This window comes from Nelumbo nucifera, chromosome 5 (assembly GCF_055504915.1).
Source record: "Nelumbo nucifera cultivar China Antique chromosome 5, China Antique-T2T, whole genome shotgun sequence".
Lineage (NCBI taxonomy): Eukaryota > Viridiplantae > Streptophyta > Magnoliopsida > Proteales > Nelumbonaceae > Nelumbo > Nelumbo nucifera.
Genome location: NC_142653.1, coordinates 77300883 through 77314398, shown reverse-complemented (window position 1 = coordinate 77314398; position 13516 = coordinate 77300883). Strand labels below are relative to the sequence as shown.

General features: G+C 42.4%; 1 protein-coding gene across 1 annotated transcript in view; it reads right to left on the bottom strand.

Annotated features, from left to right (window-relative positions):
* The window catches only part of RUS6 (root UVB sensitive protein (Protein of unknown function, DUF647)), a 59343-nt gene that overhangs the window by 22074 nt on the left and 23753 nt on the right, over positions 1 to 13516 (bottom strand). The gene's annotated exons all lie outside the window — the stretch shown is intronic.

Genomic DNA, 13516 nt, shown 5'->3' with positions numbered 1-13516 from the left:
TTGAAAGTTATGTTCAGCTCCTGTGTGATGCTCTCTATTTCCCTACATTCATGCCTATAGATCCATGGCACAAGCTGCTTGCTTCTGGCCCAAGAAATTATCAGCTCTGAATCCCCCTCTACTTGCAAATGCTGAAATCTGTCAAGACTGTTGGAACAGACCAACAGAAGGCAGTTAGTCAGTTTTACAAGAGGCCGCCACATCAGCTCAACTAACCAGCCACTTGTAATAACTGCCATCCACTTGTAACAACTGCCATCCAATTGGATTGTCAAGACTGTTGGAACAGACCAACAGAAGGCAGTTAGTCGGTTTTACAAGAGGAGGCCACATCAGCTCAACTAACCAGCCACTTGTAACAACTGCCATCCACTTGTAACAGCTGTAACAGTCAAGATTGTAACACTATAAATAGTAGAGCAGAAAAGGAATAGGGGAGGATTCTTTCAGCATTAAACTCTCTCTCTCTCTCTCTCTCTCTCTCTCTCTCCCTCTCCCTCTCTCTCTCTCTCTCTCTCCTTCCCAAGAATTCAGGAGGTTGGCCCCTCGAAGAGCCCTGAGTTAGGCAGGTTCCTAACAAAATCCTGATTGTTTAGCAATTCTTAACCCTAGTAGTAGTGTCATTAGTTCAGCCTTTAGTGAATCTCCTGACCCCAGAGGTCCTAAGAAAATAACCAACACTTTTCCTATGCAATCTCTAAATACTCTCCTCCAATACTATTTGCATTTAATGAGATTGACACCACTGGTTCAGCAATGTTTTAAAAGATGAATGATGCTTTTGCTTTGAAACTCACCTTGAGGTAATGTTTAATGAATACACCTTGAGGCTTATGCCTAAAAGCTTAAGGAATCCCCCCACTTTTTTTTGAAGATAAGTGTTAGAATTCAGGTCTGCCTTAGAGTTCTGCCTGTCTGAGTTCAGTTATGTAGAAGAAGAAAAGGTGAAAGAGAGAGAGAGAGAAAGAGAGAAGAGAGAATTCTGGTTCGAACTGAAAGAGTCAACATGCCTTCTCCCAGTCGGCCAGGAAGTATTTATATTATTATTAAAAACATAACTGAAAAGACCTATGTGCCCTTACTTAAGTTAAGAGCACTTGTTCCAACACACCATTCCAGATCAGCAACATTATTCTAGGTATAAAGACAGAAATACCCCTACTCTAACACTCCCCCTCAAGCTGGTGTATATACTCACCAGCTTGTTACATATGTAGTCCACTCTTCCCCGACTCAAGCCTTTTGTAAATAAGTCAGCCCACTGATTTCCTGTATTAACATGTGTAGTGTCTAACTCTCCATTCAGCACCTTCTCCCTCACGAAGTGACAGTCAACCTCAATGTGCTTGGTTCTTTCATGAAACACTAGAATAGAGGAGATATGAATTGCAGCCTGATTATCACAATAGAGCTTCATTGGAGTGTTAATGTTGTACCCTACTTCCTATAGAAGGATCCTTAGCCACACTAATTCACAAGCGGTGTGCGCCATAGCCCTATATTCTGCTTCTGCACTGCTTCTTGCCACAACCGTCTGCTTCTTACTTTTCCATGTCACCAGGTTACCTCCCAGAAACGTACAATAGCCTGTAGTAGACCGCCTATCAGACATAGAACCGGCCCAGTCAGCATCAGAATACCCTTCTATTTCAAGTTTTCCCCCACTCTTGTATATCAGACCGTGACCCGGAGCCCCTTTTAGATACTTCACAATTCTCATATGAGATGTCTGGTAATGGTTAGGTAGTTCAGTTTGCCCACAAGTCGTCGGTATCTGCCAGGGTCTTCAAACACTTCACCCATATCACTGCTTAGCTTGGTATTTGTGTTCATGGGTGTTTCAGCTGGTTTGCCACCCAACAAGCCTGTTTCTTCCAGCAAATCAAGCACATACTTCCTCTGGCACAGGTTAATCCCATACTTGGATCTCGCTACCTCTATCCCCAAGAAGTATTTCAGTTTACCCAGATCCTTTGTCTGAAAGTGATCCTGCAGATAAGTCTTCAGCCTGTCAATACCAATGTTATCATTCCCAGTAATAACAATATCATCTACATACACCACCAACAGTATTTTTCCTCCCGGAGAGTCATGACTAAATACAGAGTGGTCAAATTTGCATTGTTTCATACCAAACTTCTTTACCACCTCACTAAACCTACCAAACCATGCTCGAGGAGACTGTTTAAGCCCATATATAGCCTTCCTTAGTCTGCACACCTTACCATCCTCCCCCTGAGCAACAAACCCTGGAGGTTGCTCCATGTAGACCTCCTCGAGTAAGTCACCATGCAAAAAGGAATTCTTGATATCAAGCTGATGTAGTGGTCACTCATACATGGCTGCAAGAGAGATCACAACACGAACTGACCCTATCTTAGCAATCGGTGAGAAGGTCTCTATGTAGTCAATACCATAAGTTTGGGAGTACCCTTTTGCAACTAATCGCGCTTTCAAGCGTTCAACACTACCATCAGGCAGATACTTAACCGTATAAACCCATTTACAACCAACAGCTTGCTTCCCAGGAGGAAGAGCAGTGAGGTCCCAAGTATGATTATGATGAAGGGATGAGAGTTCTTCTTCCATGGCACGGCACCACCCTGGAGAGGCAAGGGCTTCCTGGACATCTTTAGGAACAATAACTGATGATAACAAGGTAACAAACTGGCGATGGGAAGTGGAAAGGTGAGTAAGAGAAACATAATTAGAAATGGGATGAAGGGTGCAAGTACGTTTACCTTTCCGCAAGGCAATGGGTAGATCAAGCTCAGATGCTAAGTGCGGGTCTGGTGCCGGATCCGTCGACAGAGATGTAACCGGAGGAGCAGTAGCTGGTGCACGTGGGCGATGTGTATACACAACGTATAGGTGGGCGTTCAACAGGTAGTGGCACCGGAGGCAAGGATTTGGTCACGACTGTTACAAAGGAAGGAGGATCGACAACGGGAAGTGGAAGAGGAGGAGGTGATGAGGAGGAAGAAGCATCACCGAACCCCAAAAAGAACGGAGTAGACTCAAAGAAACTGACATCAACACACACAAAGGACCGTCGAGAACCAGGATGGTAACACCTATACCCTTTCTGGGTCCGAGAATAGCCAAGGAAGATGCACTTGAGAGAACGGGCATCGAACTTGTCATTCCCGGGACCCAGATTATGGACGAAGCAGACACACCCAAAAACTCTCGGCGTAAGAGGGAACGGAGACAAAGTGGGAAACAAGACCTGAAACGGAGAATGACCATCAAGGATGAACGTGGGCATCCGATTAATCAGAAAGCAAGAGGTAAGCACTGCATCACTCCAAAAAGGTTTGGGAACATGCATGTGATGCATTAGGGATCTTGCTGTTTCAAGGAGATGGCGATTCTTTCTCTCAACCACCCCGTTTTGTTGTGGGGTGTAGGTACACGAGGTCTGATGTATAATGCCATGTTGATCCAAGTATTCCTGAAATGATGAGGATAAATATTCGCGGCCATTATCAAAACGAAAAACTTTGATGTGAGTACCAAATTGGTTACGAACCTCAGCATAAAATTTCTGAAAAATGGTAAACAATTCACTTCCTTCTTTCATTAAATAGAGCCACGTCATCCTTGAAAAATCATCCACAAAAATGACAAAATATCTGTATCCATTATATGACATCACTTTATAAGGACCCCAAACATCTGAATGAACTAAAGAAAAAGGACTCGACACACGGTTATCAACCCTAGAACTAAAGGGAACATGATGGTGTTTCCCAAACTGACATGACTCACAATCCAAAACATAAAGCTGACTCAAGGACGGAACCAAGGACTTCAAGACTTTTAGCGACGGTTGACCAAATCGGCAGTGCCACTGGAGAGGAGAAAGAGATAACTGGAGAGCTGTTGAAGTTCTACCACCACCACCGTCAAGATAATATAGTCCACCTGCTTCATGCCCTCCACCAATCTTCATCCCTGCCTTGAGATCCTGAAAAACACACATAGAAGGATAAAAGGTAATGGAGCAGTTAAGTGATTTGGTCAACTTACTAACAGACATAAGGTTAAAAGGCAATTTAGGAGCATACAGAACTGATGAGAGGGATACAGGATCTAGGTCAACATTACCAACACCACAAATTGAGGATGTGGAACCATTAGCAAGGGTGACAGATTGTGATGTTGAGCAATGAGATAAGGAGGAAAACACACCTGGAGTTCTAGTCATGTGATCGGAGGCTCCAGAGTCGATGATCCAGGGATTGGGTGTAGATGCCAGACAAGCCATACCTGAGTGAGCAAAAGTCGTTGTGTTCTGCTGTGATTGGATAAACCTCTCATATTCATCACGGGGAACACTCACCATCTCCTTCATGGGACCATCTGTGGATGTAGGAGGCATCTGGTCAGATGAATGATTCTCTTGTCTAAAGTTGGAACTTGAGTCACCGGTCGCGGCATGATTGGCCTAGGTTGAGGGAGGACCATGTAGATCATAACAATAGTTGATGGTATGTCCATCCATACCACAATGAGTGCACTTCCTCAGGCCTGAGCTACGTTTTCTACCACGGGCTCCCCCTGAATCTCTGCTCCCAGTACGACCATCACCATGATTATGAGTAGACCCACCACTGCCACTTCGGCCATATGCGGAACCACTACCACCACCACGGCCAGACTGAGCTCCCCTAGCTCCACCTCTAACACCACGGCCTCTCGATGCAGCAAAGGCAGATCTATCTAAGATATTAGAGTTCTCAGTAGATCTGATAGAAATCCTCCGGAGTCGAGCAAATACCTCTTCTAGGGACGGAAGAGCTTATCCCCCTAATATTTGTGCTGTACTGGTTCATATTCAGACTTTAGTCCCACCAAAAATCTAGTCACATCAAGCTGCTCTCTCTGTTGTTGTTGAATCTTGACATCAGAAGTGAGAGGATGATAGACATTCAACTCATTACGTATGTTCCTCATGTTGGCATAGTACTCCTCAAAACTCTGATTGCCCTGTTGCAAGTTAAAGTACTCTTGATAAAGCTGATAAACTCTGATTGTATTGTCCTGCCCCAAATACAATTTCTTCGCATGGTCCCACACATCTTTGGCAGTATCAAGAAACATGAAGTTCACACTAATCCTGGGTCCCATACTGTTCCACAACCATGTGATGATCTGAGCATCCTCTTGCTCCCAGTCTTCATACTCGTGAGAGTCAGAGGGGGGTTTCTCCTCTCTGATGTGTTTCACCTTCTTCTTTGCCTTCAGAAAGACTTCAACGGATTTAGCCCAAGGCACATAATTCTCTCCATTTAATTTAATGGAGGTCATCTGAACATTCAGGTAGTCTGTAGGCACCATCACACTAGGTTTATAATCATTATTATCTCCCATTATGTTATCACCGATTCTGCACACTTGCTGAATTCTATTATCACTGAGATCTACACACTACACACCACTAGGTCACACCTGTCACACTGATTGCAGCACTTATTGTTGCTGGAATGTGTGCTCTTTACACCACAAACCCTAGATCACACCTGTCACACTGATTTCAGCACTTGTTGTTGCTGAAAAGTGTGCTCACACCACAAACCCTACTCCTACAACTACCTGAAATCCCACCACTATATGATCATATCTCTTTCTTCAAAATGCACAAAGAAACTAGCATAAACCCTAGCACATTACTGTCTGAAACCCTAGCATATGGTCTGAAACACACCTTAGTCTGAAGTCTCTTACCTTATCACTGAAGTAACACCCATACGAGCAGGAAAGCAGTCCACACACGACAGCCACTGCACACACAACAGCCACACACGACAGCCACTGCCCACATAGTTCGGCCCTCTATTCTTCCTCTACTAGGAGAGGGCGATCTCAGAAATCACAGCAACCAACCACATACGACCTGACTGGAGGCATAGAAACCTCCAAGGGAAGAGGGCGATCACTCCTTTTCAGCCCTTTCCCTCATCTCCAATTGAACACAGAAAAAAAAGGAAAACCCTAGATAGGGTGAGCAGAGAATGGAAACCTAGGCAAGCAGAAATCTAGGCAGATTCAAGATGCTCTGATACCATGTTAGAACTCAGGTCTGCCTTAGAATTCTGCCTGTCTGAGTTCAGTTATGTAGAAGAAGAAAAGGTGAAAGAGAGAGAGAGAGAGAGAAAGAGAGGAGAGAATTCTGGTTCGAACTGAAAGAGTCAACATGCCTTCTCCCAGTCGGCCAGGAAGTATTTATATTATTATTAAAAACATAACTGAAAAGACCTATGTGCCCTTACTTAAGTTAAGAGCACTTGTTCCAACACACCATTCCAGATCAGCAACATTAATCTAGGTATAAAGACAGAAATACCCCTACGCTAACAATAAGTAAAGAAGAAAATTTTATTGCTTAATTCTAGTCTACTTCAGGGACTGAAATTCACTAAGCAGTTTGAGTTTCATAACTAGGAGGTGGAAAGAGATTTACAAGGTACACCAATGAGTAATGGATTCACCTGAGATTTGGGATGGGAGGGTATAAAAGACTCTGAACTCCACAATGTACTCACCTTACTACAAAAGTTGGAAGATGTGTTTGTTGATCCCTCTAAGCCAGATAACCGAATTTGGACATGTACCCCTTCAGGCTCCTTCTCTTGTTATTCCTCCTTCAAAGCCTTGCCCCAACCCCCCGCCCAGCTCTTTGCAAAGGAGGTTTGGTGTAAGCCTGTTCCTCCTAGAATTGGTGCTTTCTATTGGGAAGTTGTTCATGAAAAGATTCATACTTTGTGATTTACTTCAAAGAAAACAACCAAATTGGTGCTTATCCCCTCATGGGTGTACTTGTGCAAGGCCAATGGTGAGAGCTGTTATCACTTATCTCTTGTTCATTTACTTCTTTTATTTGGGAATGATTTCTCGCCTTGTTTGGATGCAGGTGGCTCCCTCCAGCAAATGTTCAAAGCTTATTGGCTCCTATCTTCAATTGACCAAAGAAAAGGGGAAGAATCATGTGGAAATGCTTAAGAGCGGCAATTTTATGGACAATTTGGGAAGAAAGGAATTCTAGAATTTTTCTAAAGGAGAGAAGTAAGGATTAATTAATGGAGTTAATCCTTTTCAAAGCGGTACATTGGCTGAAATCCCTGGATACCTTTTCCAATGTATCAATGGATGCATTCTTTAGGAAGTGGAAGGAAGTAGCTGAATCATGCTCAACAAAGCCCATCACCACTTTTTTTATGGTCTCCTCTAGACAAAGCCCATCCTTTATCTCCTCTGTTTCTTATTTGTATTTCTGAAATCCTCTCTCTCTTCAGTCTGAAGGAAGCTGAATCTGGTTTGTGGGAAGGGTTTGCAATTTCCCTAGGGGAGCAAAAAGTCAACATCCTCCAATTTGCTGACAACACCTTATGCTTCATAGATGCATCCTAGGAGCAGTTGGAAAACTTACTGGGGATCCTCAGCTGGTTTGAAGTAATGACAGGTCTGAAAGTCAACCTCAATAAGAGCCAATTATCCCAGTGGGTCAAGTTCCAAATTTGGAGGATTGTGACAAAGTGATGGCTTGTCGGATGGAGCATCTACCTGTGAAATACTTGGGGTTGCCTTAGGAGCAAAATGTTCTTCAGCTATCTGGGATCCGGTAATTGAAAGATTGGAGAAAAAGCTTTCCTCTTGGAAGGCAAAATATGTCTTTTGGAGGAAGAGTAGCCCTTTTAAAAAGTACCCTTTCAAATCTTCCTACTTATTTCCTTTCACTTTCCCCTGTCCCAGAAAAAGTGGCAAAGAGATTGGAGACTTTCCAAAGGAACTTTTTGTGGAGGGGTTAGGAGGAAGAAAAGAAGAGTCATCTTGTCAACTGGGAGCAAATCTGTCTTCCTGTGGAAGAAGGGGGACTGGGTTTAAGGAAAATTAAGGTGACTAATTTGGCTCTTCTTAGTAAATGTATCTGGAGATTTGCCACAGAAAGGGGAGCTTGGTGGAGAAACCTAATAGCCACCAAGTTTGTTGGTAGAGTGGGGAAACTGGAGATCAAGAGATCCACTTCCTAATTGGGGTTATTCTTTATGGAAAGGCATAATGAGATGTTTTCCCATATTTAGAGAGGGTTTAAGTTTCAAAGTAGGCAAAGGGGACAATCAGATTCTGGAAGGATCCTTGATGCTTGGATTACCTGTTGGCTGAAGGTTTTCCTCTTCTTTATCGGTGTGCCACCAATCAGAATGCTTCGATTGCTGACTCTTACACCATCTCAGGTAATGAGGTGGCCTGGGCTTTACAGTTCAGAAGAAGTCCTTTTGATTGGGAATTGGAGGAAGTTATGAGATTGCTGGAAACTTTACAAGCTCAGAATATTGACTGCAATCAGGATGATCAGTGGACATGGAATTGGTCTAAAGAGGGCAACTTCTCACTTGAAAAGATTAAACCAGAAAATAGATGTTTTTCTGATTTAATTCAGTAGAAAAAGAAGAGAGAAAAGGTCACAAATAGAAGAAGAAAGAGAAGAGAAGAAAAGAGAAGAAAGGGTTCGGCAGAATAATTCTCTAGCCGCCCACTAAATCTTATTTATATTGTGATCTATTACAATGACTATAGTTACCCTAATACCCTTAAAAATAAAAGAAAACAAACAAGGCCCAACCTGCCCAACTACTCTAACTGAAAATAAATAGATAAACAGTAAATATGAAGTGTGGGGCTGGAACCCCGCACACACTAATAGTCTATCAGCTATCTCTACACTCCCCCTCAAGTTGGGAGTAGATATTTTTGTGACTGCTTTAGTAAAGAGATCAGTTAGCTGCATGTCAGAGGTAACATAGGGCAGATACACTTCTTGAGATGCAACTTGCTCTCGGATAAAATGCTTGTCCACCTCAATATGTTTAGTCCTGTCATGCTGTATTGGGTTATGGGCAATGTTGATTGCTGCTTGATTATCACATTACAGCATCAGAAGTTTCTCATAGTCAATTCCAAGTTCATCCAACAAAGATTTCAGCCATAACACTTCTGCAACACCATTGTCCATGGACCTGTATTCAGCTTCAGCACTGGAGCGAGCAACAACATTCTGTTTCTTGCTTCTCCAAGAAACAAGGTTTCCCCCTACAAATGCACAATACCCAGAGGTAGATCTTCTGTCATCAATGGGTCCGGCCCAATCAGCATCTGTATACACCTCTATCTTCATGTGACTACTATTCTTGAAAAGTATGCCTCTCCCTGGGCATCTCTTCAAGTAAGCAAGTATCCTTTCCACCGCAAGAAGGTGAGTAGTCCTAGGAGAATGCATGTACTGACTAACAACACTAACAGCATATGAAATGTCTAGTCGTGTTAGGCAGAGATAAAGAAGCTTCCCAACCAACCTTTGATACATAGCTCTATCCTCCAGAGGTTCTCCACCTTCTACACTTGTTTTATGGTTCAACTCAATGGGTGTGTCAGCAGGCTTTACTCCTAACTTTCCAGTTTCTTCCAATAAGTCAAGGACATACTTTCTTTGACAAATAAAAATGCCATGCTTAGATCGAGCTACCTCAATTCCCAAGAAATAGCGCAGTTCTCCCAAGTCCTTTACCTCAAGTTCTTTGTGAAGATTCTGCTTAAGAGCATCCATCTCACTAATATCACTTCCCATCACCACAATGTCATCCACATAGACAGCAAGTAAGGTCAAGGAGGAGTCTATCTTCTTAAAGAAGAGAGTGTGATTTGATTGAACTTGCATGTAACCGAACTTTTCCAAGGCCAGTCTAAACCTATCAAACCAAGCTCTTGGAGATTGTTTTAGCCCATATAAAGCCGTCTTTAGTCGACAAACTTTCTTTCCTGCTTTTGTACTGTAAAAGCCGAGGGGCAACTCCATGTACACCTCTTCCTGCAAATCTCCATTTAGAAAAGCATTCTTGACGTCCATTTGAAATAGTGGCCAAGAGAAGTTTGCAGCCATAGATAGTAGGAGTCTAATAGTGTTCATCTTAGCAACTAGTGCAAAGGTTTCCATATAGTCTATGCCATAAGTTTGTGTGAAGCCCTTTGCAACCAATCTGGCCTTATATCTCTCTACAGAACCATCAGCATTATATTTCACTGTAAACACCCATCTGCATCCAACAGGTTTCTTCCTCTCAGACTGGTCAACTAGTTCCCATGTATTGTTTTTAACAAGTGCATCCATCTCTACTTTCATCGCTTCCTTCCATTCAGGTATCAGAAGAGCTTCTTGCACTGTTCTGGGTATAGGAATGGTAGCAATAGATGCCAGGAATGATCTGTAGGATTCTAAGAGACAATCATAAGAGAGAAACTAGGAGATACAATGAGCAGTAGATGAAGTACAACGATGCTTCCCTTTACGAATTGCAATTGGAAGATCAAGGTCATCTGAAGGAGGAGGCTAAGGCTCAATAGTGTTAGGCAAAGTATCTACAACAGTGGGTGTAGTGCCTAGATCTGAAGCTGTAGAAGGTGTTGGGATCAGCCTGGACTGCTGAGAACGAGAATCAACCTACCTCTACCACTGTTTGTGATACACTCTCAACTCCCTGAACTTCTGACAACCCTCTTCACGGCACTCCCCCTCAATAATTGGGATAGGTAATGAAACTTCTGAGGCTGAAATCCTTTCCTCATGACTCTCCTCCTGAGGAGAAGCCCTATGATAGTAGGGCATATCCTCAAAAAAGGTGACATCCATGGACACAAAACGCCTTCTCAAAACAAGCTCATAACAGCAATACCCCTTTTGATTTTGTGCATACCCAAGGAAAATACATTTAGCAGCTTTGGGATCAAATTTGGAATGATGAGGTCCAAGGATTTGAACAAAACAAGTACACCCAAAGGTTTTAAGGGGAATAGTGAACAAGTCCTTGTTTGGATACAGAAAGTTGAATGGTGTTTCCATGTCTAGAACCTATGACGGAATTCGATTAATAAGGTAAATAGCAGTACGAATTGCATCCCCCCAAAAGCGTATGGGAACATTAAAGTTGAGCATAATGCTTCTGGCTACTTCCAAAATATGTTTGTTTTTTCTCTCAGCAACCCCATTCTGTTGAGGTGTACGGGGACAAGTGCTCTAATGAATAACTCCATGATCTAGGAGATATGATGCCAAGGGTTTTGCAAAGTACTCCTTGGCATTATTAGATCTGAGAGTTTTGATCTTGATTTCAAATTGGGTCAGTACCATCTGATGAAAAGCTTGGGTCAGAGAAGGGACCTCATCTCAAGAGTGCATAAGGTAAACCCATGAGAAACGGGTATAATCATCAACAAATAACAAGAAGTATCTATACCCCCCCCCCCCATAGCAAGAATATGATATAGTCCCCAAACATCTGTATGCACAATTTCAAAAGGAAGATTACTTCTTTTATTGCTCAAGGAATAAATTGATCTACAATGTTTTGCAAGTTCACAGCTTTCACACCTCAAACTAAACACTTGGACTGACTCAAACAAACTTGGAAACACTCTTCAAAGACCCAAAGGACAAATGACCTAATCTGTTATGCCAAAGCATAATCTGACCCAAAGACTGAGAAACAATCTCCCAACTTCACTCTCCTTCCCCTGTGGATGCTCAAGTAGGTAGACTCCATTCGTCTCACGACCAATCCCAATCACCTTCCTCGTTTCCAGATCCTGAAAAACACAACGGTCAGGAAAAAAGGTCACTGAACAGTTTTGATTCATAGTAATACTACTAATTGAAAGCAAGTTAGCACTAAGCTTAGTGACATGCAAAACTGAGGACAAGGAGATGGGCATCAAACAGTCTGATGTCTCCCTTGCCAGAAATAGGTACAAGAGAACCATCAGCAATAGATACTTTGTCTCTGCCAGATGATAAACAATAGGTGGATAAACTAGTCATATGGTCAGAAGCACCTAAATCTATTACCCAGAAGGGTCTAGTGTTACCTGGGGCTGAAGTATGATATGTTGTAGCTCTTGTACCTGAGGAAGCAAAGGCTGAAGTAGGATTGGTAGGAGTAGCAACTGAAGACTGAGATGATGACCCAGAAATACCAGCTTCATTCTCTAATTGTGTCAAGGTGGTCCAGACAGCAGCTAAGGCATCTAGAGATGTGGTTCTTATATTGGAAGATGATGCATTGTCAGTGGTGAGTGCCACATTAGCATTTCCCATCTTATTTCTGAGTCTAGCTGGAACAAGATGAGGGTGCAACTTCCAACAAGTGTCCCTAGTATGTTTCGGCCTTTTACATTGATCACAAAACATCTCCTTTTTATCTTCCTTCTTTATTTCCTTTTCCTGATCTCTCCCAAATTTCTGTTTTGTTGCTGCTAGGGCTGATTCTATAGGCTGAAACTGTAACATCACCTTTCTCCTACTCTCTTCATTGTGCACTAGTGAATAGGCCTGAGTCAATGTCACACTCCCTGGTAAGTAGCTGCTGTCTTACTATGTCAAATTCTGAATACAGACCTGCTAGGAACTCAAAAACTTTGTTTGTTTCAATCAGCTTGCTATAAGTAGTTGAACCTCTCTGACTCTCCCATTCAATGGTTTCCAAATGGTCAATTTCATGCCACAGAGATTTCAATGTGGCAAACTAAACGGAGACAGACTTCTCCCCCTGCTTGAGATTATTCACTTCAGACTTCAGTTCATAAGCCCTAGCAACATTAAGGGGTTGGGAGTAGGTCTCTTTCATATTATCCCAGATTTCCTTAGCTGTTTTTGCCCATAAATAATTTCGGCTAATGTAGGGCTGCATTGAATTGCACAGCCATGTCATCACCAAATAGTTCTCTTGAACCCATTTGGCATGTGATGTGTCTTCTTTGGCTGGTTTCTTTATATCCCCAATCACATAGCCTAATTTAGCTCTACCTCCAATGACCATCATGGCTGATTGTGCCCACTCCAAGTAATTTATTCCATCAAACCTTACAGTTGTAATCTGAAAAGAACTTTCAGTCATGCTTCCAGCCCCCAAAAAACCTTCCCCTTGAGTCTTTAATTCACTTCCAACCTTCTCCATTTTAAAGAAGATGTTAACAGTCACTACTTTGATCAAAAACAAAGCTTGAACTCCTTTTATACAAAAGAAACCTCCTTTTATGCAAAAAAGGACTCTGCTGAATCAGAAAACACTCACAGCCGAGAATCACTACCAAGAAACACTCCTCAGTCAAGAATATTACCCAGAAAACAATTTCAGATTACTAATAACTTCCAAGAAACACTCTTCAGTCAACAAGAATCACCCAGGAACCAAAATCAGATTTCTGTAGTTGCCCAAGAACCAACCAGTCAGAATAATTCTGGGAGCAAGAACAGACCATGGGGTTTCAAAAAACTCAGAGAAAGTAACAGAAATACCAGAAATCTGTCAAAAGCCCTAAAGAAATAAGCAATGGAGACAGAATTCTATTAACCGCTGCTTCCAGAAAGGTTCAAACTGCTCCTTTTAAAGGTCGATCTCAATAAAGAAGTGTTCTTTTTCAGAAAAAGTTTGATCGCCACCTTCAATCTTCAGTTTAAACCCTA